Below are 26,002 nucleotides of genomic sequence, written 5' to 3'. Positions count from 1 at the left end.
TAAGTGGCTGTGGGCTGGTTTTTAGCTATTCGGAACCTCATTTTTCTTATTTGTGAAGTTAAATTTTTTTTTAAGTTTATTTATTTTTGACAGAGACAGAGTGCGAGCATGAGCTGGAGAGGGGCAGACAGAGAGGGAGACCCAGAATCCGAAGCAGGCTCCAGGCTCCAAGCTGTCAGCACAGAGCCTGACGCGGGGCTTGAACTCACAAGCAGTGAGATCATGACCTGGGCCAAAGTCGGACATTCAACCAACTGAGCAACCCAGGCGCCCCGCTTAGTTGTGAAGTTTAGTTCACAATGTCTAACTTTCAGGTTTTGCATAATTATAAAAGTAAGCTATGTGAATAAAATAAAGTTATTTGTTCCTTTATAACCTTAAAACAGATAAAGAATTATGTACCCATCATTGGAGGAAATGTTTAGAGTTTTAGAATGTACATGTTTAGAGTGTACATTGTATACTCAAAATTCACTTTGATGCTTCCAATTCACTCTATTAGAGATAGATTGAGAACGTCCTTCCTTTCTTTTTCTAGATGAGTATGGATCTTAGGAAAAAAATTAAAACAGTGATAAAAACATAAATATTAATTCAAGTTCTAGAACAAAAAAGAAAGGAAATCCCTTCATGTCAGAAGTGAAAGTCTCTGGAAAGTCAGGCCTCATCTTGATATATGGACTCTGATACCTTGCCTGCTTTGCTCAGGAAACTGGCAAGGAATTTCGATCTGAAATCTACACAATGGCCTGGAGTTCAATATTTCCTACCAACATGGAGAAAGATTCCGACGTTGAGAAATTAAGAAATTAGATTCATATGCCCTGAAATATAAAACACTGGGTCCCAGGGGAGAAGCAAGAGTTAAACTTGGCCGGGAGGGTTCTCTAAGGTGGAGCACACAACATTCCCACAGAGGGGACCAGGCCCTGATGAATGTAGGTGCACAATCAAAATCTATAACGCAAGTAAGAAAAATCCCCCCCTAAGGGAAAGACAGCAGATGCTAATTAGTATTTTCTGAGTCTTTATCTACAAAAATAAGTTTTTAAATAATGTATTATGATTTTTGGTAGTGATGCAGTATTCAGTCACATTAATATGTTTACACTAGTCAGAGCTTTCCAGATAAAGAGAATCAAAAGGAGATTAACATCCCAGTTCAACAATTAGGCAGTAAGAAGGTGAGTCTTCCCTTCCTCCAACCTTTTGTTCAATTCAGACTCTCAGCAGATTGAATCATGCCCATGCACACTGGAGAGAGCAATACACTCTGATCAGCCTACCAACTGAAATATTAATCTCCTGGAAACGCCCTAAGAAATGCACCCCAAAATTATGTTTAACCAGCTAGCTGGGCATCCCTTGTTCCATTCAAGTTAATGTAAAATTATCTATCTAAGTATCCTAAGTATTTAAGCAATCTGAATCTTCCTTGATTCTCAGGACTAATGGTTTCTGTAAAAAGAAATTATTATTTCAAAGACATAACTAAAAATAAGACACCATACAGAAGAAATACTAAGGTTCTTTTGTGGTGAATGTAATTAATGACATCTATAAAATTTTCCAAATCATAGTGTTCAAATGATCATAATTCAGGTTTCTTTAAGTCACATTCACAAGAAAGTACAATTTAATTCTATATGAAAACATATATTTGTAAATAACTCATGTTTTTAAAACACAGTGCACATGCTACTACTGACATTTTAAAAAGCTAAAGCACTCTGATCTGTCTTAAATTCACAGTGTAGAATATTGTCACTTTCAGAGTTATCAGAATATTTAACCATGAATTAATGATCCAACATTTACCAAAATCTTACCTAGCACATGTGAATGGGATGGACTGTATGATATATCATCTTGTAGTGTTCTATTTCTCTTTATATTGTGTTAACTCTGAAGAAAGCAGTGTCTCTAAGTTACAGAATGACTTTACAAAACCACTGATGACAGATTGCCAATTTTTACAATGTAACAATAATAGAAATGGTTACTTGGAGAAGAGCTGAATATTTTGAAAACTGATAGTTCGACATTTTGTTCTCTCGGTTGGCTGAAGTTTCTTATTTACAGATACTCGTGAAGAAGCTAGAGAGACATGACAGGAAAGAGATCATCCCTTCAGACAAACCAAGGGGCTTGTTTTCTAAATTTGGATGTACTTTGTTTCCATTTTCCAGTGTTACTTTTTAAACTTTCACACCTAATTATTCTTAAGTCATAAATAATTATGATTTGACTTAATGGCCTTCCCATTAAAGAGTGGTAGAGATTGTATGTGTATGCCTCTGTCATCATTCTTTTCTACCAAAAAGAGAGTTAAGTTATTTCACAACAGAACAAGGAAGCACACCAGGTGTCATTAAATAAAATCAAGCTTTTTAGAAAAATAATTCCTCATTGCCACTGGCATCCTGAATCTTAAAGTATCTATCTACATACTCCTTTTGCTGACACAAATTTGCATATGTGGTATACAGCTAGAATGTGGAAATTCAAAACGTGGAACTCAAATCTTTCCAAACAGAAATAAAGTACAATGCATGAATGATGTCTACAGGTTTTCCTCCTCTTGTGTGTTGTCAGCATGCCAATATCTCTCATCAGTCTATGATTCAACTGAGATGCAGAAAGAGGCGGACACAGATAGATTAAATCTTTGACAGTTCCCGTCCAGTGTTATATTCTTTTAATAGAGCTTCAAGAAGCAGCAGGCACACACAATGCATGCCATGTATGATTGATAGAAAGTGTAGTTTGCTTACTCTAATGCTTGACAATGCGGAGCAACACCTACTCTGGCATGACAAATTCTAGCACTGACAGCCAAAGCAGATACAGCCTGTCCGCAGAACTTCCAGCCAAACACAGATTTAATTTTCATCCGTCAACGAAAACGTACATTTCTCTGAAAAACCTTAATGTATCTCATTTTAGTAACAAATGATGAGCGTAATAGAATCTGGGGTTTTTCTTTTTCAAGTATAAAAGCTGATCGCCAATTTAATTCGACAACCACTTGTGCGTGCCTCTGATTTGTTAAACATTGTTTGGATCACTAAAGAAATACACGAATAGGTCTCTGATTCCAAAACTTGTAGTCAAGGGGTGGGTTGAGGGTGGAGTTAAACAAGTGTAAAATTATTAAAATACAGGACAGAACATATTCGTGTTTCAAAGGAATGTGGGTTCATCTCTTGTTGACACAGATAAAACCTTCATAGAACTTTTCTTCATGTGTAGAAAGCATTGGCTTTACATCTAAAAAGTAGTAATCACTTTACATTCTTATATATGTGTTCTTGAAAAAAAGTCACTCAAGGGAGGTAACAAACTCCATTTTACAAATGAGGAAATCCTATCCCAAGAAATAAAACAAGAAACAAAGCTAAAAAGCTGCAAAACTTGGATGAAGGCTGTGACTCTAAATTTTGTATTGCTTGAAACAATGTCTTTGGTTAATATAGCATAGATTTGGAAACCCTGATCTGGGTGTTGATGATAGAAACTAGAATATGGATGTGAGAGTGATGGGGGCTGGTTATTTAAATTTGGAGGTGGGTACAATACCAAAGGAGAGAACATAAAAAAGAAAGAGAAAGTAACAGAGAAAAGAAGCTCAAAAGAAAAGTCATATTTCAACAGAGTGAGAATTAGGGAGAAAAAATCATAAAAAACAAAGTGGTAGGAGAATATTAGGAAAGAAATAGAAAAGTGTCATGGTTCCTAATAAGGAAATATCAGGAGAAAAATTTGTCATCTATAAATGAAAACTGCTGTATCCCCAAAGTCACCACAGTGTCTAACAATGAGTATATTCTCAATAATTATTAGTTAAATGAAGGAATAATCCTGATCTACATACACTGGCTTTCTTTTCACTCACTCTTCCTATTTGGAGTTAAGACCTTAAGTATGAAACACGGGGTTTTGTCCTTAAATTTATCCCTTTAGCTCATGGTAGCTGTATATTTTCTTTATGCACAAAACACCACTCATTCCAAATCATGATCTCAAGAATGTTAGTAGTTATAACTATAATTTCATCACAGCACTGACTCTACTCCTAATCTTGACATATCTTGACCTTATTTGCCCTTATCCCACCTTATCCCAACAAATAGGAAGCACAAGTTATATTCACCAAACAGATATATACTGTGTATTTAGAAACAAAAATATTACAGAATTATGAACCCATATTTCCAACTCACATGTTGGAAAGAAAACTGTGAGCTACCTTACTTAGAGTCATTTAATAGCAAAACTGGAGTAGAAAAACATTTTAAAACAAATATATGAAATCCATTTTATTTGCACATAGTCAAACCCAACCGTGTTTAATTTTTGACCTTCATTTTTTATTGGAAAGCACTTTTCTCATAGGCAATCCCATGTCAGTACTTGAAAAGAAAGAGAGACTTAGGCTCAAATCCCCCAGATTTCTCTTCTCTACAGTTTCATTTACTTTAGTTCCCTTTTCAACCAAAACATGTTACCTTATTTTATAGCTAAAAGTTCTACTGGGACAACTTAGAATGCATACATCACAGTTTTCAGTAAGTATTATGGACAGTAAAGATATTGAAAATTTAAGACAATACTAACTTTATTACATTTTCAGTTGTCTTTACCCACAAATCTAGAGGGGCTATTTGCTATTCTTAATGTCTATTCAGTCATATCATAGTTTAATTCTATCAAGTTATTTATTGTTTCAACTCAAGAGGGGGCTCAAGTAAGTCAATTTTTGGTCACCTGGATTGAATGAACATCACACTTTTCAATCTAGCTTATGCTTGAAAACGATGATTTTTAGGGTACTTGTGGAAAATAGTCTTGCCTTTAAAGTGAAATAGACATGGTAGACAACTAAGAAGGCAACACAGAAGACAACCAGCAAGGTGAGAAGAAGAACATCTTCAGAACATGTGACAGAATCCATATGAAATTAACAATCCGGATGCATTCTCAGAGGCAAACACAAGACAGGCTCTTATTGAATGTCGAGCTATTGAATATTGTAGAAGTGTCATGCAGTTGTCACGGTGTGGTGGAAATATGGAAATCAGAGGTTGAGGGTCAACAAACAAGTTTAATAAATGGATACTGTGAGTTGCTTAATAACTAGAGGAGAAATTTGATTTTAGAAAATTTGTGTGGTATGACCAGTGGCATCCATATAGTGGAGAAAAGTAAACTATTAGGTCCAAACAAGTAAAAAACGTATTTTTAATCTTCTCCCAAGGATATGTGATTGTATCTCCAACAAATGCAGTGAGGTTTTTTTTTTAGCTTTATTGAGAAATAAGTGTGTATTAACCAAGCAATTTTCAGATTTGTTATTTGCTTTCCTGAGGGGATTCACTCCATCTTATGAATTATAGCTTCGAGAATCAAGCACTTTGATAACCTTCTCTCAATTAATAATCAGCTTTCCAGTCAGCATCATTTCCACACTAGGTTAGTAAGAACCCCTTGTCGACTGAATACTTACATGCCCCACAAATTGTCACGTTCAAACTGTAATGCTCAAGGTGACAGTATTAGGAGGTGAGGCCTTTGTGAGGTTTACATGAGGTCATCAAAAAGGTGGGGCCTTCATGAATGAGATTAGTGCCTTTTACTTCAGAGCAGTTGTTTCCTCTCTCTCTCTTCCCCCGTGCCTCCCTCTCTGTGCCATGTGAAGACACAATGAGAAGATGGCTGTCTACAAACTAGGAAGAGGGTCCTCACCAGACACCAGATCTACCAGTTCCTTGATGTAGACTTCCCAGCCTCCAGAACTGCGAAAAATACATGTCTGTTGTTTAAGCCATCCAGCCTATGGTATTTTTGCTATGGCAGGCCAAACTAAACAGAGATTTGTTTGTTTGTTTGTTTTTCTTAAGACATATGAGCATCCCAAGATAAAACCACAGTCCAAAAATCACTCTTTCTTAGGAACCTTCCAAGGATCAGTTTATCCCATAAAGGACTTCATACCATTGTATATTTTGATAGTGCTCTTAAAAAAACAGTGAACATTAGTAATATAATAGCAAATGTTAATATTTACTATGCTTATATTTTGAACCTATAAAATAAATTCCAAACTAAGATCCCAACACCTAACATCTCCCATTTTCTTACTACAAACTACACTTCTAGCATGGCCTTTACTCTTCATGCACAGTAAGCCCTGAGCTTTCTTTCCTAAGTGTATTGATTCACAAAAATGCATCCCCAGTAGGGTGACCAACCTCTCAGGTATACCTGGGACTGAAGGTGTTCCCAGAATGTGGAAATTTTGGTGCAAAAAAAAAAATGCCAGGTAAACCAGGAGAGGTTGTTAACCCATCTTCAAGGATGATTTGTTTTTTTTTTTCTTTTTTGAGAGAGAAAAGTGGGGGTGGAGAGAGAATCCCAAGAAGGCTTCAGCATGGACCCTCCTTCATGGGGTTCCATCCCACAAACCACGAGATCATGACCTGAGCCAAAATCAAGAGTCAGATGCTTAACCAAGTGAGCCACCCAGGCACCCCAAGAATGATTTTAACTTTTTTTAATTTCATTTTTGTTTTTATTTGAGAGAGAGAGAGAGAGAAAGCATGAGCAGTGGAAAGGCAGAGACAGAGACAGAGACAGAATGTGAAGCAGGATCCAGGATCTGAGCTGTCAGCGCAGAGCCCAATGTAGGGCTCGAACTCACAAGCCGAAAGACTGTGACCTGAGCCGGAGACAGACACAACTGAATGAGCCACCCACTTGCCCCTCCCCAAAGATGATTTTAAAGGCCACTTTCATGATGAGTCTTTTTGTGTCCTCACATTGTAGCACCACCATCTCCTAACTTCCTCTAATGGCACAACATAAACTTTTGTGCTGCCATGTGGTTTTCCTTGCTACTACCTGAAAACCCTTAGAAATTTCCTTTACAGGCCTAACACTAACCTAATAGCAGAAAAATAAATGCTGATGAAAACAGTTAATTCAACAGTCATAAAATTGGGGCACTTGGGTGGCTCAGTCGGTTAAGCATCCGACTTCGGCTCAGGTCGTTTCTTACAGTTTGTGAGTACAAGCCCTCATCAGGATCTGTGCTGACAGCTCAGAGCCTGGAGCCTGCTTCGGATTCTGTGTCCCTTTCTCACTCTCACCCTCCCCCACTCATGCTCTGTCTCTCTCTCTCTCAAGAATAAATAAAACATTAAATTTTTTTATTCATAAAATAATTTAAAACAATGAATTATCCATAAGGCAAGATTACATTCCTTATGTATCTTTTATAAAATATTATATTAATAAGACAAGATTACATTCCTATGACAAAAGAATAATCATAGCATGAGATAATAATTCTTAAAAAATTCTTTAAAAAATTTAATAGCAGGAAGGCAGAGGAAAATATAAAAACATAATAAAAGATTATTTTTGAGCTAAAAAAATGAATATTCAGATCAGAAAACTTACTAAGTCCCAGAACCACATTTTTGTAAACATTGGTAAAGACACTACCATTTGACTATTTAATACCCATTTTCCCTTCTTAACAACCTGGGTCCATTTATTTTCCAGAGTGGCTCTATGCTCAGCCCACAAACTATATTTTCCAGCATTGCTTGAAGCTATAGGTGAAACAGTAGTGACTAATGAGACAAAGGAATTATCAGATGGGATATCTACAAAAGCTCTTTAAAAAGGTATGTTTTGCCCTCTGCCATCCCCTCTCCTTCCTACCTGGGATAATGATGCAGTGAGGAACTGATACTAAGTGAGATTAAACATGAAGGTAAAAGTCATATGATAGTAAGAGCTGAGCAGAAAAAATAGAAGGAGCCCGAGTCACTGCTGGCATCATAAATCCACCACACAAATCCTGAACAATCTGTCTCCGGACTTATTACATGTAACAAAATTACATGTCCTTTGATTAAGCCACTGTGATGAGATTCCTATTGTATGTATCAAATGCAAAACACTACATGGGGGTGACAATTCTGAGAAGAAAACAGACTGGTTAAAATAAACCATTCAATACAGGACTTTATGTAACAAATTGAATACAGCTAAATAGAAAAACAGTGAACAAAATAGTGAACTGGACAATTTACTCAAAGATCTATCTCAAAATCCATCAAGAGAAGGTAAAAGGAAAAAAAAGTATAAAAAAAAAATCAAGAGCTACGAAAGCTAGAAATATATGTCAGAAGCTATACATCAGCAGTCCAAAAGGGAATGAGAAAAAAATAAATGAAGAACTATTTAAATGAATAATGACCAAGTTTTCCCAGAATTACAAATTTCAAAGACCTTAAGATTTAAAGTGTTTATTAAATAACAGAAAGGGTGAAGAAGACAATACATAAATGCATAGATAACATAGGACAGATAAATGATAGATAATTATAAAATTTAAAATTTTTTAATGTCTATTTTTGAGAGAGAGAGAGAAGCAGAGAGAGGGAAACACAGAATCAGAAGCAGGCTCCAGGCTCTGAACTGTCAGCACAGAACCATATGTGGGGCTCAAACTCATGAACCGTGAGATCATGACCTGAGCTGAAGTCAGATATTTAATCCACTGAGCCACCCAGGAGCCCCAGATAATTATAAAATTTAAGAGAATCAAAGATAGAATAAATTCTAAGATTCTTAAAGTATATTGAAAGGAAAAGCATAACACCAAAAAGGAATATGAACCAGACTGACATCAACATGCTTAAAGCAACTTGGTATACAAGAATAATGGAATTATCTTTGCAAATCTTGAAGGAAAATAACTTTTCAGGTATGCAAAATTTCAAAGACTTACCATATGAGAAATTTTTTAAAAATATTCTTAGTGACGGTATCACAGCAAGAAGAAAGATAAATCTTGGAGGATTCTGTAAGATATATATGGGGGTGCCTGGGTGGCTCAGTTGGTTGAGCATCCGATTTCAGCTCATGTCATGATCTTGTGGTCCGTGAGTTCCAGCCCCGCATTGGGCTCTGTGGGGACAGCTCAGAGCCTGGAGCCTGCTTCGGATTCTGTGTCTCCCTCTCTCTCTGCCCTTCCCCAGCTCATGCTCTGTCTCTCTCACTCTCAAAAATGAATAAATGTTAAAAAAAATAATAAAAAGAAATATATGAAGTAGGGCTGTATAACTGACATAACACATGCTGTTACCCGAATAAACAAGAAACTAGAGAAAACAAATCAAAGCAAACAAAAGGATATAATGGATTCAGAATGAAAATCTAGTCTCTGTTGGACCCCAATTAATACATGAGTTATTTCAAGCACCTATATCAGTTACTGATGTGTCAAGCAGAAAACAAATGAAAATATTTTACAAGATCTAATGGGCATATATAGAACCCTACAGCTAACAATTAGAGAATATACATTTTTTGTCAAGTACACACATGAACATTTTATGTACATTAGCTATATTTTAAGGCAAAAAAAACAAATTATGACACTTTTCAAAAAATTAACAAACATTCCATGTTTCAGATCACAAGGTAATTAATTGGTTTCTAACCAATAGACAAGATAACATAAAAATACACATTTAGAAAATATCTAATGAACCCAAAAATGGAATTAAACATGTTTTAGAAATTATCAAGACCTGAATGACCTTGAAAATGTCATCAACACTTGCTTATTAAAGCTAAAGTACTCCTCACATGGAATTTTAGAACCTTAAATTCATTCACCAGAAAGGAAGAAAAACTAAAAACAAGTTAAATGTCCCACACAGAAGATAAAAAAATTACCATGATGTAAACCCAAAGCAAGGAATGAAAAGGAAATACAAATGCTCAGATCTGAAAGTAATGAATTATAAAATAATGAGACAATGGAGAATAAAACATATCAAAAGCTGCCTCTTTAGTGTCTAATAGAATGAACAAAACTCAAGCCAAAGTGATCAGAAGAAAAATAAAAATACACATAGGTGCCATGGTTTCTCATAATTATGACAGGGCTATTTTTTAAAGCATAACACTATGAAAACAGAGGGGCAATACTGAAAGGAATATATCACATCCCTAAATAAAAACAGTTGGTTCCTAGAGCTTTAGTCTCCTTATATAGGGAGAGGAAAAAGATAAGCTATTCAACATTTTTGGAAAATAAAGGCCAAAATATTCACAATTTTCAGATGGCATACATTAAAAACTCAAGTCACTCAGCTAAAAAATATATTAAATATAAATTTAATAAAAGATCATTTACAAAGGAGAGGTGCCTGGGTGGCTCAGTTGGTTAAGCATCTGACTCTTGATCAGCTCATGTCATGATCTCATGGTTGTGAGTTTGAGCCCTGCGTCAGGCTTTGCCCTGGCAGAGCTTAAGATTCCCTCTCTCTCTCTTTCTCTCTCTCTCTCTTTTTACCCCTCCCTCTCTTTCTCTCTCAAAATAAATAAATAAAAACTTATTTATAGTTTATCTATCTCAAAACAAATAAAAACTTAAAAAAAAAGATCACATAGCAAATAATGTGAATAAAAGTTTTATTCATATACCAAAAAGAACGTTTTTTTTAATCCTATAAAGTATCTAGAAATAAATGTACAAGGATAATACATATAATTCAGTTTGGGGTCATCACAGCTATGCACAGAAAGTTTCATTAATGTCAATATGATAATTCTCTTTAATTTAATATACATAAATTTTATACAATTCTAATCTCATGCAGTTCTAAATTAAATTCTGTAAAAGATGAGTAGCATGTGGCTTTTTGTGTCTGGCTTCTTTCACTTAGCACAATGAACACTTTGCATGATTTCTGGTGCTAAGTGTGTTAGGTGTATTTCATGAACCAGAATGTGGTCTATTTTGGTGAATGTTCCATGTAAGCTTGAGAAAAATATATATTCTGGGTGGAGTATTCTATAAAAATGTCAATCAGATCAAGTTGATTGACAGTACTATTCAAGTCATCTATATCCAGAATTTCTTCCTGCTTGATCTGCCAACTATTGACACAGGGGTGCTGAGGTCTCTATCTACAGAGAATTTGACTATTTTTTCAATTGTATGTATCAGGTTTTGCCACATGTATTTTGACACTATTGCTGAACGCATAACCCCTAAGACTGTTACATTCGAAGAGATTTGATCCCTTCATCATTATACAATGTCCTTTTTTTATCCTTGATAATCTCCCTTCTTCTGAAGTCTACTTTGGCTAGAGTTAATGTAGCTATACCAGCTTTCTTGATTATTATCGTCATGATATGTCTTTCTTCATCTGTTTACTTTTAATCTGAGTCTTTGTATTTAAAGTGGGTTACTTTGACAACACCTAGTTGGGTCTTATTTGTATTGACTATGACAATGTATCTTTTAATTGGTGTATTGGTACCATTCATACTTTAAATCATTATTGATACAGTTGGATTAATATTACCATGTCTGTAACTGTTTTCTATTTATTGCATTTATTCTTTATCTCTTTATCTCTTCCACTTTTTCTTCTACATTCTCTAACTTTAACACAGCATTTTACATTATTTGGTTTTATCTCCTCTCTTAGCAAATCCATTATACTTCTTTATTATTTTAGAGTTTACTCAAGAGTTTACAATATCCATTTTTGACTAACTTAAGTGAAATTTTAAATAAACTATACCACAACATATATAGTGCAGGGACCTTATAACAGAGGAATCTTACTTCTTTTCTCTTGTCCCTTGTGGCATTGCTATTTATTTCATTTACCCATATATATTTACTATAGTCATGTAAAACATTGTAACTATTATTTGTTGAAAAAAGTCACTATATTTTAAATTAAGAATGAGAAATATGAAAACATTTATTTTACCTTTATTTACCCCTACACTGATGCCCTTCCTCTCTGTATGAAATCTTTGTCTCCTCAGAGTGGGCTTTTTCTTGGTTTTTAACATGTCTTATAATTTCTTGTTAGAAACTGGATACATTGACTCAGGTAATGGGAGCTGACTTAAATAGTCCTTTAGTGTGAAGAATCATGTTAATCTTTCTGGAAGTTAGACTATGTGAAACTAGCTTTTTTTCAGCTAGGTATAAGAGACTTTAAGTTCCTGTAGTGTCCTCATTTTTGTCTCCCATATTGCTGCGGGATTACCTAAGAACTGCTCTTTAAATAGAGTCTGTACCTTGAAGTTCTTTAAACTGTAATCCACGGTTACTCTGGAGCCCTGTTGGCATGGTGCTTTCTATAATCTTCCAATTAAATGCCAGTCTTTTAACAAGCCTGTGGATCCGTGATGGAATCATCCTAAGTGTTTACTGGTATAGCTCCGTCCCTACTCCTTTCCTTGGCTGCAGGATCAACAATCTATTCCCATGAAGTACTGTCCCTTATTGACTAATTTCCCCCTTTGGTGAGATAGGAAAACCAAAGGGGGCTGGAATAAGGAGAGATCCCCTTTCTCCAGCTGGCATAACATGCCAGAACTGAACTTGGGCAAAGTCTTTTAACCTGGAGAATGGAATTTTGTTATAAAGAAGACTCTGGTTATTCTTTTCTTTCCCTTTCCAGAGCCATGAGGGGCTTTTTATCAGATTATCACAGGAAGAACCAAGTCATGGAAGGAAAACTCACAAAAGTATGCAGCCCTTCTTGAGACATCAGCTCCTAAGAGTCACTCTCACATTAGTCCACACTTGGGTCTAGGAATTCACCAAAGTTATCATTTAAATGTTCTAACCAGGTTATGGCTCTGGTACATTCTAATCCAGGTAAGTAGCTCTTGACTTCTCTCTTTCTCTCTGTCTCTGTCTCTTTCTCTCTCTATCTCTCTGCTCTCTGGATGCATCTATCTCTCCAGTTTTCGGGGGGGGGGGGCGGTGGACAGACTGTCCTATGACCTCAGTTCTCACACGGGTCTTGATTTTTTGTTTGTCCACCTTTTCCTTGTAAGATTAAGAGTAACAACTTGCAAGCTCTTTAAGTCAGAGCTAAAGCTAGAAGTCCCAGTAGTAAGATTTTAATGATTCGGTTTTCATTTTTTTATACTACTCTCTATTACTTTTATAATAAATTTTAAAAAATCATACTTGAAAATGAAATTGGTACTTGAGGAGGTAAGCAACAGTTGTCTAGAAAATTTATGTATACACAAATCCTTGTTCTGTAACAATGCTGAAATGAGTAACGAGGTGCTTAAAGTATAAAGATTTCAAGAATATAGCAGATTACCTTATCCAACATTATTTATCACCTGCACACTTAGGAGAGTCACTTCAATTGCAGAGTGCTTCTCTGGTCTCTTAACTTGCTGGTTTTACTCCTGCAATTAGAGTACACAAACAACTCTAATTTGCATCATAGTTCATGGTACTTGTTGCATCTATCTACCCCAGGAGATAGTCTGAAATTGCGTTTCTGTATTTCCTAGAGCGCCATACTTTGCACACAATAGGCATTTAAAATACAGTTTAAAATTTGAATAGAAGCCAAAGACAAAACTTAACATTTGTTTTCCACATAAGTAATATATTTTGCTGAATGTAACATAATTAGCATCTTTTTTAACCCCCCAAATTTCTTAGTATGTAGGATGAGCTATATAAATAATTTAAGGGCTCATTAGCCTGATTTTCAGAAATACCTGATAATTTTACCCCCATTTTGGTTCCACAGTGCTCAATTCAGCAATGACTAGAGATCCCACTATTTTGTCCTGGAACCGTTGAGACTGATGAAAACTTTGCTCATATCAGCTTTATTGTGATCTAACTTCTAATCACATGAAGCACTTGTGTTAACTCTGAGATGGATGAAGTAGCCTAGGCCTGGCTGTGGCCCTTGTCTACCCAGAAAGCATATGTGCCAAAGTCTTTAACTTCACTAAAGAATCACCATTATTGTTCTAGAAGGTCTGAAATAACCCTCAGCCACTCCCATGTTATCATTTGTATCATGTGTCCACTGAGATTCTAGAACAAAAACACTTCAACATATGAATTTTGGAGGGAGAGACACAAACATTCAGTCCATAACATAGATGAAATCTTATCTCAAAATTCTCTCTTAGAAGTGGTATTTTATGTTCTGCCAACTTTTCTTTCCTATACATCTTTTCTTAAGAGTACAAAAATTTAACAAGTTCTAATACATGAAAATCCAATTCTTTATCTCTAAATCCTATACATAGACTCTTGTCTCTCAGTATCAAAATAAATCTGCGTAACCATCTGCTTCAGAATCACCGAAGGTGCTTGTTAAAAATGTAGATTTTTCTGCCAAACTCTGACCCATTGGATCAGAACAGATGAGAATGAATCACAATCCCCGCCCAGAAAAGCATTTTCACCTACTTCTCCAGTCAGTTATTTCTTACACTAAATTTTGTAAAGCACAACTTAGAATTTAGAAACAAGTACAACCAGGGGCACCTGGATGGCTCAGTCAGTTAAGCATAGGACTTGGTTTTCGGCTCAGGTCATGATCTCATGGCTTTGTGGGTTCAAACCCCACAGTGGGCAGTGGAGCCTGCTTGGACTCTCTCTCCCCCTTCTCTCCACCCATCCCCCATTCACACTGTCTCACTCTCAAAATAAATAAATAAACTTAAAAAAGAAGAAATAAATACAGTCAATACGATTTTTAGAATATCATAACTTTTATCAATACTCTGATTTTATATTTCCACTTAATTTTAATTTTGTTCAATCCTTTCATACATGTACCTATCCTCATGAATTTCTAGCAGCCCTGAACTCTGACTCCATTTATTTTAAATTCTATATACACTACAGATGTTTTCACTGCTAAAGGCAGCATCCTCATGATGTGTCTAATTTGTCTTCAGCTCCTAGTGGCCTTTTTTCTCTCATTTTGTGTTAAAGATGACTTAAGTGGAGATTTTTGTCTCACTTCAAAAAATATGCAGCAGGTACTTACTAGGGACTATGCCAGGCACAGTTTCTTTACCATCATGGGCATGTCTTGAAAATAAATCTGAAAGGAGCTGTCATGCCTCACATTGGGTGGGGTTCAGAGCAACTAATTTCATCTCAAACAATTATGAAAAAATAAACAGCAGTTTGAGATATCATTTTTGTGGATTTACATACAACAGTATACTTTGGGAGTGTTCTGGCAATTTATGCACTTTCATATGCCGTAGAGTCACTCTAAGGTGCAATATCTTAGGTCCTAAAAGGCCAGTATTTTTTAATTTTTCTTTTTCTTTTATTTTAGAAAGAAAGAGAGAGAGAGAGAGCACGAGCAGGGGAGAGGGGCAGAGAGAGAAAGAGAGAATCCTAAGCAGGCTCCAAGCTCAGCACAGAGCCTGATGTGAGGCTTGATCCCATGACCCTAGGATCATGACTTGAGCCAAAATCAAGAGTCAGACATTCAACTGACTAAACCCACCCAGGCGCCCCTAAAAGGCCCATATTTTTAAACAAATCTTCAGTGTAGTATTTTCCTAGTCTTATAAATTACCAACACTAGAATCATAACTTCACACTACTACTAACCACAGTAGTGAAAATACTAATATGCTTTTCAAGATGATTTGATATAGAGCCTACAATGTAATTTAGGTGTCTATCATTAAAGACAAATGTAATTATCTTGACATTTTTGCCAATGTCTAGCCCTATGCTCTGCTTACAGAAGCACTGAAAGCATATCCCCACTCTCTCCTCATGATCAGGGCATACTCCAGGCTTCAGTGGATTCCATTAAAATTGATATTAATCAAAACATAAAGTTTAAAACTATGTGAAAAAAGATCAGCCTTCAAAAAGTGTATTCGGAATAGAACTGAATACTCACTACCATTTTCCCAGGGGGTTGCACCTTCTCTATATCTCAGAGTAAAACTGAGTACCTGGTAAAATTTGGAAGACACTCAATTGTAGAGCATAGTATGTACATTTTTATATTTGGGCTAGAGAGCTACCTACCAGATTTAGCTGGGATCATGTTCTTTTTTTCTAAACTTTATGCTTTCCAAAATAATTAGCATCCTTTGTTTAGTAAAAGAAGCAAGAATCATAGAATTACAAAGATACAATGGATTTTTGAGGAGACATTCAAGATTTTTCAAAATTTTTATAAAATTTGATAAAATTGTTTATCTTTACTCTTTAAGTATCCTCTGAAATTGTTGATTGTCTGAAAATTAGAAGAAAAATTATTTCTCTCTATTTATGTTTTGCTTTTCACATCAAAAATATACTTTCATTTTAATATAGTTCATGAACTATTTTCTCTAAAGGGATACATTTGATATCAACTGTAATCATATTACTCAAATGTTCACAAAGTGAGTGATGAAAGGAAATAAACAGTGAAAGAGTTTCAACTTATGAATATGGAAATTATATGACATATGTTTTATGCAAATAGAGGGTCAAAACATGAAAAACTAAATTATATAATAATGTCTATTACATTCATGCTGTACCTTGCTCACCAATACTTTATCATCATCATTTAATTTTATAAGCCATGTTATTTAAAATTCATCTTTGGCCAAAAATGTGTCTAATTCTATTCTTCACTCTTAACTTCCTGTTAGATTTTATTAGATTACGCAAATTATGCTTTCCCTAATATAACCACTTTGTTTTTTTAATTAAAAAACATTTCTTAAAAAATTAAAAAATTTAAATCCATTTTGTTTCCCTACTACTAAGATATAGTGGACACAATTATATTAGGTTGCTGACCCAATATCCTTTTTCCCCCCCTTCATCTTGCCTAATTAAATTTGCAGAGCCACCCATCTCAACAAAGACATACAACTCAGGGGAACATGATCTTATCTTAGGGATTCTATGTTGCTTAAGCTAATCATAATTCTATTCCCCTTGCTACTGACTGGTTTACAAATGAGCATGTGACCCACTGCTGGCTAATGAGGCATTTGGGCTAGTCTTCTTGGGGCAGAGGAGGTGTTTTCTAAGAATATGGCACAGAAAGATGTAACTTCGTCTGGACAAGATATCTGGAAGTGCTACAGCAATCTATGAACCTTAGGATAAAGACATAGCACAGAGTATGCATAACCAAGAGAATCTGGAAGCCAGCCTACCTCCACACCAGCTTAAGACAGTGTAGGGGCTCCTGGGTAGCTCAGTTGGTTAAGCATCCTACTTCAGCTCAGGTCACTCAGTTGGTGGTTCGAGCCCCATGTTGGGCTCTGTGCTGACAGCTCAGAGCCTGCAGCCTGCTTCAGATTCTGTCTCCTTCTCTCTCTGCTCCTCCCCTGCTATTCTCTCTCTCTCTCTCTCTCTCTCTCTCAAAAATAATATATAAACATTTTAAAAAGTTAAAAATAATAAAAAATAAAAGACTGTAAAATAGGTTTCTTGTTGCTTAAATGGAACACAGCTAAAATACCAATCCTCCTTAAAAAATAATCAGACAACAATTGTGCAATATTTGAAGATGTCTAGATGAGATTCAATCACTTTCAGAGATCAGGAACAATTTACTTAAAACAAATTCTTCCTGGCCTCTAGGCCAATCTTGCCTAATGCTATAGGTCACTATCATTATTTTTGACAATTAGTTGGAAAGAGATTAAACTTCTATTAGAAGTAATACTGTTTGATTTTCGAAACATGTTTATCAAGCAGCAAACAAACAAAAATAAAAAGCCCAAGAGGTAGCTGCTTTTCTAAAGCTAGGCTTGAAAAAAATATAAGACTTAAAAACAAAAAGAAATGTCTAGTTCTTTGGGGAGCAAGCACTCTTGGGCAGATTCCTTTTGTACTGTTTGCAGCTTACTGATACAAAGAATGCCTTAGTAGACTTACAGTACTTGAATTCAGTAATTTTTTAGAGAAGATATCATCACATTGATGTGTCAGAGTAAATGAAAGCACCTCAAAAAATATTGTTTTCAGTAGTAATCTTATAATCAAGATATTTTGCTTCCACAGACTGTGCTTATATTAAATGTTTTGTTGCAATGTGGAGAGATCAAATAAGGATCTTTGCTAAAAAAAAAAAAAGTTAAGATAATGGAAAGGCAAAATTAATAGTGGACAGGCCTAGCCTGCCCTTAAACTTCTGACAGAGAGAAGAAATATAATCACATTTTTCCATACCTTATTTTTCTGCCACTCCCTTCTGCCATATTCTGGTACTTAACTTTCACCTTTTAAATACCGATTTCAAAGCCAGCCCCATACTTACAAATACCATGAAGTAACACACTGGATTATTAACAAAAGAAGAAAATCAATAAGAGGAGGACAAAACAACGGAGAGCCATCAACAGAACAGAAATCTGTTGAAGAATTGTTGAAAGATATAATCCATGAGGAAACAAACACACTAGAAAACCATGATTAAAATGTCTAAAAGTATTTTATGAAAGTAGGAGAGTCTCAGGGGCTTCTGTTCTCAGAGTATAGAAAATGAATACAAGAAGAAAGAGTTACTAAGGTATCCATCATGGTGATTAATTTGGGAACTGCATCAGGCCGGGTGGCATTTGCCCCTTTGCATGTGTGCTATGCAGCAGGCAGCACCAGCCTTTGCCCTTAGGCTGGACCAGTGAGAGTGGGGATGGAGAAGCCAGGTCATATCTATGGTAACCACTGCCCATAAAAAGGATGGGAAGTCCCCACACACTTTCATGAGCTGCTGGCCTGCCATTGACAATTGGCAGAGACACATTGCTAGAAACAGAACAGCTAGACCCACTGGAATCTGGCAATCAAAATAGATAGGTAGATAACAAGTATTCCAAAAGAATTACCTTGATACAGAAGGATCAAGCTTAACAAACAGAGTCTTCATTCCCCAGAGAAAAAGAAATACTATGGTAAAATCTCAAGGCCTAAAAGGTAAGAAGAAAGCCCACAAAGTTTTCAGAGATTAAATAAAGAAAATCAAATTGGTATCAAACTTTTTTATTACCAACACTGGGTGCTAGATCACAAGGGAGCAGCACCTTCAATTGCTAACAGAAACAAAATAAAATCTGCCCCAAACCAAAAAACCTCAAGTTCCAATTATATACCCAAGTTAAGGTACAAATAGGAGGAAAAAATAAGAGTACTTAAGAAGATGTAAGGACTATGTATGAAGAAACTGTGTAAGGATATACACAAAATGTAAATTATGGATTCAAGATAGATAAAAATGTAAAATGTAAGCAGTTAGTGAAAAAATTAATCCTTGAAAACATTTATATTCAAATAATCATTTATAACTAATGTGAAGAAGTAATAACCGGGAAATAAAATTCCCTGTGACCAAAATAAGCAGTAGGGGAGATGAGGTGGAAAGACAAGCAAATGACCAGGAAACCCTGTGGACTCTCCCCAGTGCTTTCGATTGCTGGCCCCAGGGGTCTGCTGCAGGTGCCCACATATTTCCAAAACCTGATCAAATGTGTGATTTTCCAGAAAAATTAAAATAGCCAAAATTGCCTGAAGAAAAGAAAGAAAATATGAATAAGTACAATACACCTAGAAGTAAATGGAGATCTGGATAAAAATCTATCCCTAAAATAGGCATCAAGCTGAATCCCTTTTACTGATTGTATCTAACAAAAAGATGATTCTTTTGTCATACAAACTACTTCAGAGAATAAGGAATACAAAGATGGAAAGCATTCCTGCACAATCTCTGATTCCATGATTCCAAAAGCAAACAACAATAGCACAGATGTATACTGTTTAATTCTAAAGAATATAAACACTTAAATAAAATATTGGAAATCCTAGCAATGAAATTCCTAAGAACATCAAGGCATATTTAACATTAAAAAAATGAACAAATTAACTCATTGCATTATGATAGTAAGAGGAAAAAAATCATTAACTTCATAGATGCAAAATAGCTAATCCTAACAAAATAACCACACCAAGATGGAAATAAATGGGAACACCCTTAAAGTTATTTAATAAGCATCTACAAAAACTATGGTAAATATCAACCCTAACATTGGCATATTAGAAACATAACAATTAAAAAAGGAAAAGTACAAGAATATTATTATTAAAAACAAAACAAGTGTAGAATATGTTAAGTACTATTACTATTCATTATTTCCCCTACCTTTAGTGTGCTAAATAAATGAAAGAGAATAAGAAGTATCAATGTTGAAAAAAGACAAGGATCTTACTATTTTGGGTGCTATTAACTTCTATGAAAATCTAAGAAAGAAATTGAATGCAGTTTAAGATAAAGGAGAGACTATATGACTATAAAGGATACTATTTACTATGTGGTTTTGTGCAAATGGCATGCATTTTGAAAAATAAAATGATTAGACCTCTACTTCACATTTGTTGTCACAAAGGGTATCATGGAGTGGCAAATTGAAAAAACATATTTGGAAAATAGTTAACACTACATAAAAAGCACACCAAGAGTAATTTTAAAAATAGAAAAAAGCTAGGGGCACCCTTGCATGGCTCAGTCAGTTAAGTGTCCAACTCTTGATTTTGGTTTGGTCATGATCTCAAGGTTCATGAGTTTGAACCCCATGTTAGACTCTGTGCTGAGAGTATGGATTCTCTCCTCTTTCTCTCGCTGCTCCTTCCCTGCTCACACGTGCTCTCTCTCTCAAAAATAAATAAACATTTAATAAAATAGAAAAAAGGTGGCAGAGGAAAATGGATAGAGGATACAAGTAGGTAATTCAAAGAGAAAAAGTTATTGGCACCTGGGTGGCTCAGTCATTTGGGTGTCAGACCGGCTTAGGTCATGATCTCGCGGTTTGTGGGTTTGAGCCCCACGTCGGGCTCTGTGCTGACAGCTCAGAGTCTGGAGCCTGTGCTTCAGATTCTGTATCTCCCTCTCTCTCTGCCCCTCCCCTGCTTGTGCGCAGCCTCTGTCTCTCAAAAATGAATAAATGTAAAAAAAAAAACAAACATTTTTTTAAAGAGAAAAATTTATAACAACCAACAAATACGCAACAGAATGGCAAATATAACTTTTCTGTCTCAAAGTTTCCAGAGAAACTCATTAAACTGTGATGAAGTAGTAGGCATTAGGTAGCTTCCATTCTAAACAGATTGCTATGAAGAGATGTGCAAAGGCATCAGGCAAAAACGCTTTCCTCCATGGTAGCCATGTGCCTTTCTCCAGTCTATTGAGAGGTGGATTTGAAGAGGACTGGGGGGATATTTCTCTGGAGAGAGTGGTTAGTGCAGCCTGCGTAGCTTTTCAGTGGGTTAAGAAAGGGTGCCTCTTCTTTACCTAAAATGGGGGGGGGGGCGTTCTTCCAGAATTCAGGAGAAATAGATCACAGGAAGGAGAATTGGACTGGGATTATCACAAAAAGAAACCTATAAACTTTCACTTAGGATAGTTTAGCCTGAATTAGACCACTGGACTCATCAAAAATAACTAAAAAAGCTAAATAAAATACAAAAATCACCTGATTAAGGGCATCAGAGAAATATAAAGGCAGCATAAATGTGAGAGGCTGAGTGAGGTTCCATATAGAAAGGAAACTCCCTGAGGCCAACCATACATTCCATAATTTTCACTGTAATAACAGTGAAGGTAAAAAGACTAAGAAGAGAGAGAGAGAGACAAAGAGAGAAGAGCTGGTGTAGGGTAGGAAAACTTTGCAGAGCTTTTAAGAATGTGATAGAGCAGGAGAAACAAAAAAAAAAAAAAAGAATTCAGGGATATGAATAAGTCAGGACTTTATGTCCATGATCCAGTAGTGAAGTGACATGCAGAGGAAGAATCCGACAACTGATCCTCTTTCTCCTTGGGGCATCACAGATTCTTAGACAACTCAGGAAGAGGGAGAGAAGCTGAAAAAGCAACTCCTAAGAGGCTAAGAAAGAAAGCAGATTTATGGGCAGTCTTATCTGATGGAAAAGAATAAAACTGAATAAGGATTCACCAAGATAGAGAGACCCTTGTGAAAATCTCAGGTTGTTAGTTAAGATGACTTAAGGATGACCCTCTAAGAATAAAAGCAACCTTGAAATAGAAAAATGTTCACAGACATTGAAAATTAACTTCAAATATAATATTGAACACTGCTTGTATTAATGACATCTGACTGTGGTCCAACTACTTAGCAGAAAATAAAGAAAATATTCTATGATGGAATAAAGCATAATTTAGACCTTTTACAGTTAATTTGTAATGCTTGATATGCAAGCAAAAAACAGCAAGTATATCAAAAGACAGGGGACACCTGGGTGGCTCAGTTGGTTAAGCATCCAACTTTGGCTCAGATCATGATTTCATGGTTCACGAGTTCAAGCCCTGATTCAGGTTCCGCACTAATAGTACAGAGCCTGCCTGGGATTCTCTCTCTCCCTCTCTCTGCCTCTCTCCCACTTGAGTGTGCACTCTCTCTCTCTCTCTCTCTCTCTCTCTCTCTCAAAATAAATTAGTAAACTTGAAAAAAAAGACAGTCTGAGACAAAAACAGAAAATAGAGATCTCCAGGTGATTCAGATATCTCAGCAGATATGGACTTCAAGAACGATTGCAGTGTTGAATGAAAGAAATAGTAATTTAGAGAATTTCTCAAAGGAAATTCAAACTGTAAAAAAGAATTAAAGTTAACCTTAGAAGCGAAAAATACTTGACTGAAATTAAGAATGCAATTGATGGGATTAGTTTACAGCTCTAAAGAGGATTCATGTTCCAAGGATAGACCAATGGAAGATATCCAGACTGAAGTACAAAGAGGAGAAAACCTGGAATATAGAAAAGGGTTAAAGATCTCAAAGTCACATAAGACAAGATGAAACAATCTTACATAGGTATCATTTGAGTCTTAGAAAAATTTGAGACAGAATGGCACAGAATTAATATTGGAAAATATAATAGCTAAGAATTTGCAGAACTGATGAAACATATCAAGCTACAGATTAAAGAAGTATCATTTACTCCAAAGAGGATACAAGCAAATAAACAAACAAACAAACAAACAAAAAACTATACTAAGCATAAGATAGTAAAACTACACAAAACCAAGGAAAAATAGAAGAAAAACATTTGCCTTAAAGGGTGCAATTTTGCAACTCAAAGTTTACTTCTTAAAAGGAATGACAGAAGGTAGAAAATAATAAAATTATTTTGCTAAAAGCTAGTTGGGAGCCAAATACCAAATAAAAACATTCCCAGATGATAATAAGATATGAATAAATTATCTTGCCAATCACAGTAAAGAAGATGAAAGAGGGATTTCTTCAGGCAGAAAGAATAGGATGCTTGGCAGAGCGTAGAAATTCAGGAAAGAATGACGTAACTATGTAATAAAAATACTGACTATATGTGTAACTGAACGTGAATGTAAATTTTAAAATAATAATAGACTGAGGGATTTGAAGTTGAAATAAAATACATGAAGCCAAAAACACAAACTCGGGGAGGGGGGGGCTTGACAGGAATTAAAGTTTTTTGAGAATTAAGAGTTCTGCATTACTCAGAATGTGTAAAAGGTAGTAATTCGTGAAGCACTTGAAGAAGCTTATGGCTGTTATAATCTCAAAAGTGACCAATTAAAACATAGTAGTAGAAGAATATGAAACTAACAGCATAACAGAAGAAGGAAATGGAATAACAAATATTCTTGAGTGACTGAAAAGAGAAAACAGAAAAAAAGAGAGACATAAAAGAGGTGGGATAATTTTAAAGAAATAATGACAAATTTAAACTCAATATATGAACAGTAAAATTACAAAATAATATTCTGAGCAATTGAAAGAAATGGCAAGACTATTAAAAATATGACCATGTGCTATTTTGGAAAGGGGCACAGAGGTTGAAAGTTCAAGGGTACAGAAAGGTGGGTGATGCAAACACTAATGCAAGGAGAGCTGCTGATCCCATACTAAATGAGATAATGTAGACTCTAAGATCGGAAGCATTATTAGATATAAACAGGTAAAGCAATTCACAAGCCAAGGCAGTGATTACTTTGATTACTTTCCCACTGGCCATCAGTGGGAAAGGGCACAAAGAGGTCTTCTCATTCATCTGGCAAGCTTTTATTTCTTGGTCTGAGCACTGAATACATGGATATATTCACTTAGGGAAAAAATCCTAAAGTTGTGCATGTAAGTATATTCTTTCCTGTATGGCTGACGTATTTTGATAAAATGTTACTTTAGATTTTTAAAATATTTTTTAACATTTATTCATTTTTGAAAGACAGCATATGAGTGGGGGAGGAACAGAGAGAGAGGGAGACACAGAATCCAAAGCAGGCTCCAGGCTCTGAGCTGTCAGCATAGAGCCTGACGTGGGGCTCGAACTCATGGACTATGAGGTCAATGACCTGAGTCGAAGTCAGATGCTTAACTGACTGAGCCACCCAGGTGCCCCAATAAAATGTTGCTTTAAAAGGAGGATCCTTCTTCTCGAAAATGACCTGAAGATGCAAAAGGGAAATAGACCACTGGAAACCAGAGCATGGAGAAGAGGTGTCACTGGGATTCACGAAACTAGAGCAAGTTTCTCTCACAGGGAAATACCAAGGATATGAAAAGAGCCTCCTACAGAGGAAAATAAAGTATTGATTATTTTATTTTAATTCAATTTAATGTAATTTAATTTTAATTTTAATATTTTTATTTTTATTTTTATTTTTATTTTTGAGAGAGAGAACATGAGCAGGGGAGAGGGGCAGAGGAAGAGAGAGAATCTTAAGCAGGCTCCACACTCAGCATAGAGCTCTATACGGGGCAGTGAGGGGCTTGATCCCACAACCCTGGGATCATGACCTGAGCTGAAATCAAGAGTCAGAGGCTTAACTGACAGAACCACCCAGGCGCCCCAAAGCAAGGATGATTTTATACCAGTTGCCAAGAGAACACTAACCAAAGATTATAAATGTACCAGGATGATAGGACTGTGTCCTTCTTTCCTAATACTTGGTCACACTAAGCTCCATCTTCAAAGGGCTAGAAAAATAGATTGAGAATGGGGAAGACAGAAGAATGAAAAGGTGAGTTAACAAAATATGCCCTCTTCACCACTGAATATTTCCAGCTGGGAGAGGGGAGGAGTTTTAAAATGAATAAGCATTGGTGTTGATCTTGTAGGACACAGAATTTCTGAAACTACTGAGATGAGAATGTTCTGAAGGAATAACCAAGAAAATCTATGAAACCTATTCCAGATTTCATCCAGGAGCAGAAAAGAATGATTCCAAGGAGTAGTTTTGAAGGGTTGGCAGCAGAGAAAAATATATATAATTGGTTCTGGAGTGCATCATCTTGACTGCAGTTCATCCAATAAATGTCTTATGCTTGAAAAAATAAAGTTGTATATGAAGGAATCAGGGAAATGTAAATTAATGCATTGACATCATGTTTCATACTTTAGATTGGCAAATTTTAAAAGACTGATAAATCCATTTTTGTAAGGAGGAGAGGAAATGAGAACTCTCCCACAATGTTGATTGGAATGTCAACTGGTAAAATATTTTTAGAAGGCAATTTGGCACTTTTCTGTACATTTTAAATGCAAACCATTTGACTCCATACTTTCAGTCCTAAGAGTTTATCTTAAAAACCTCTCACATATGTGTAAAAAAATATTTACACAGGGATATTTAAAAGCTGCACCCTGGAATCAATCTAAAGTTTCATCAGTAATTATATAAATTATAGTATGTGTATTTACTAAATATTATGGAGCCATTAAACAGAATACAGTATGCACAAAGAGGAAGCTCGAAAGAGACATAAAAGGCAGAATCAGATTCAGAGACATAGATATAGAGATAAGAACAGAAACAGACAGGACAAAGTCTCCAAAACAAGTTTTACTAACTTATAAACAAGATAAAAATACAGGTTTACAACAACACCAGAATGTTCCATCCATGAAATCAGAGATACCCTAAAAGAGTGTTTGGAACATGGTAGGCAGTCTATAAATATTTGTTGAATGAATAATGTCCTTTTTATGTCAAAAGTGAAAATAGAGGGGTCTGTAGATATTTCACTTTTTTACAGTTCTATATTGTGTAAATTTTTCAAATGAAAAGTTTAATCATGTAGTACTCAAAGTAAAATACAATAAAATGTTCAAATTATAAATATGTGCTTCATGTAT

This window comes from Acinonyx jubatus, chromosome C1, assembly GCF_027475565.1.
Source record: "Acinonyx jubatus isolate Ajub_Pintada_27869175 chromosome C1, VMU_Ajub_asm_v1.0, whole genome shotgun sequence".
NCBI lineage: Eukaryota > Metazoa > Chordata > Mammalia > Carnivora > Felidae > Acinonyx > Acinonyx jubatus.
The sequence above is the reverse complement of the archived record's forward strand: the minus strand, read 5'-3'. Positions refer to the sequence as shown.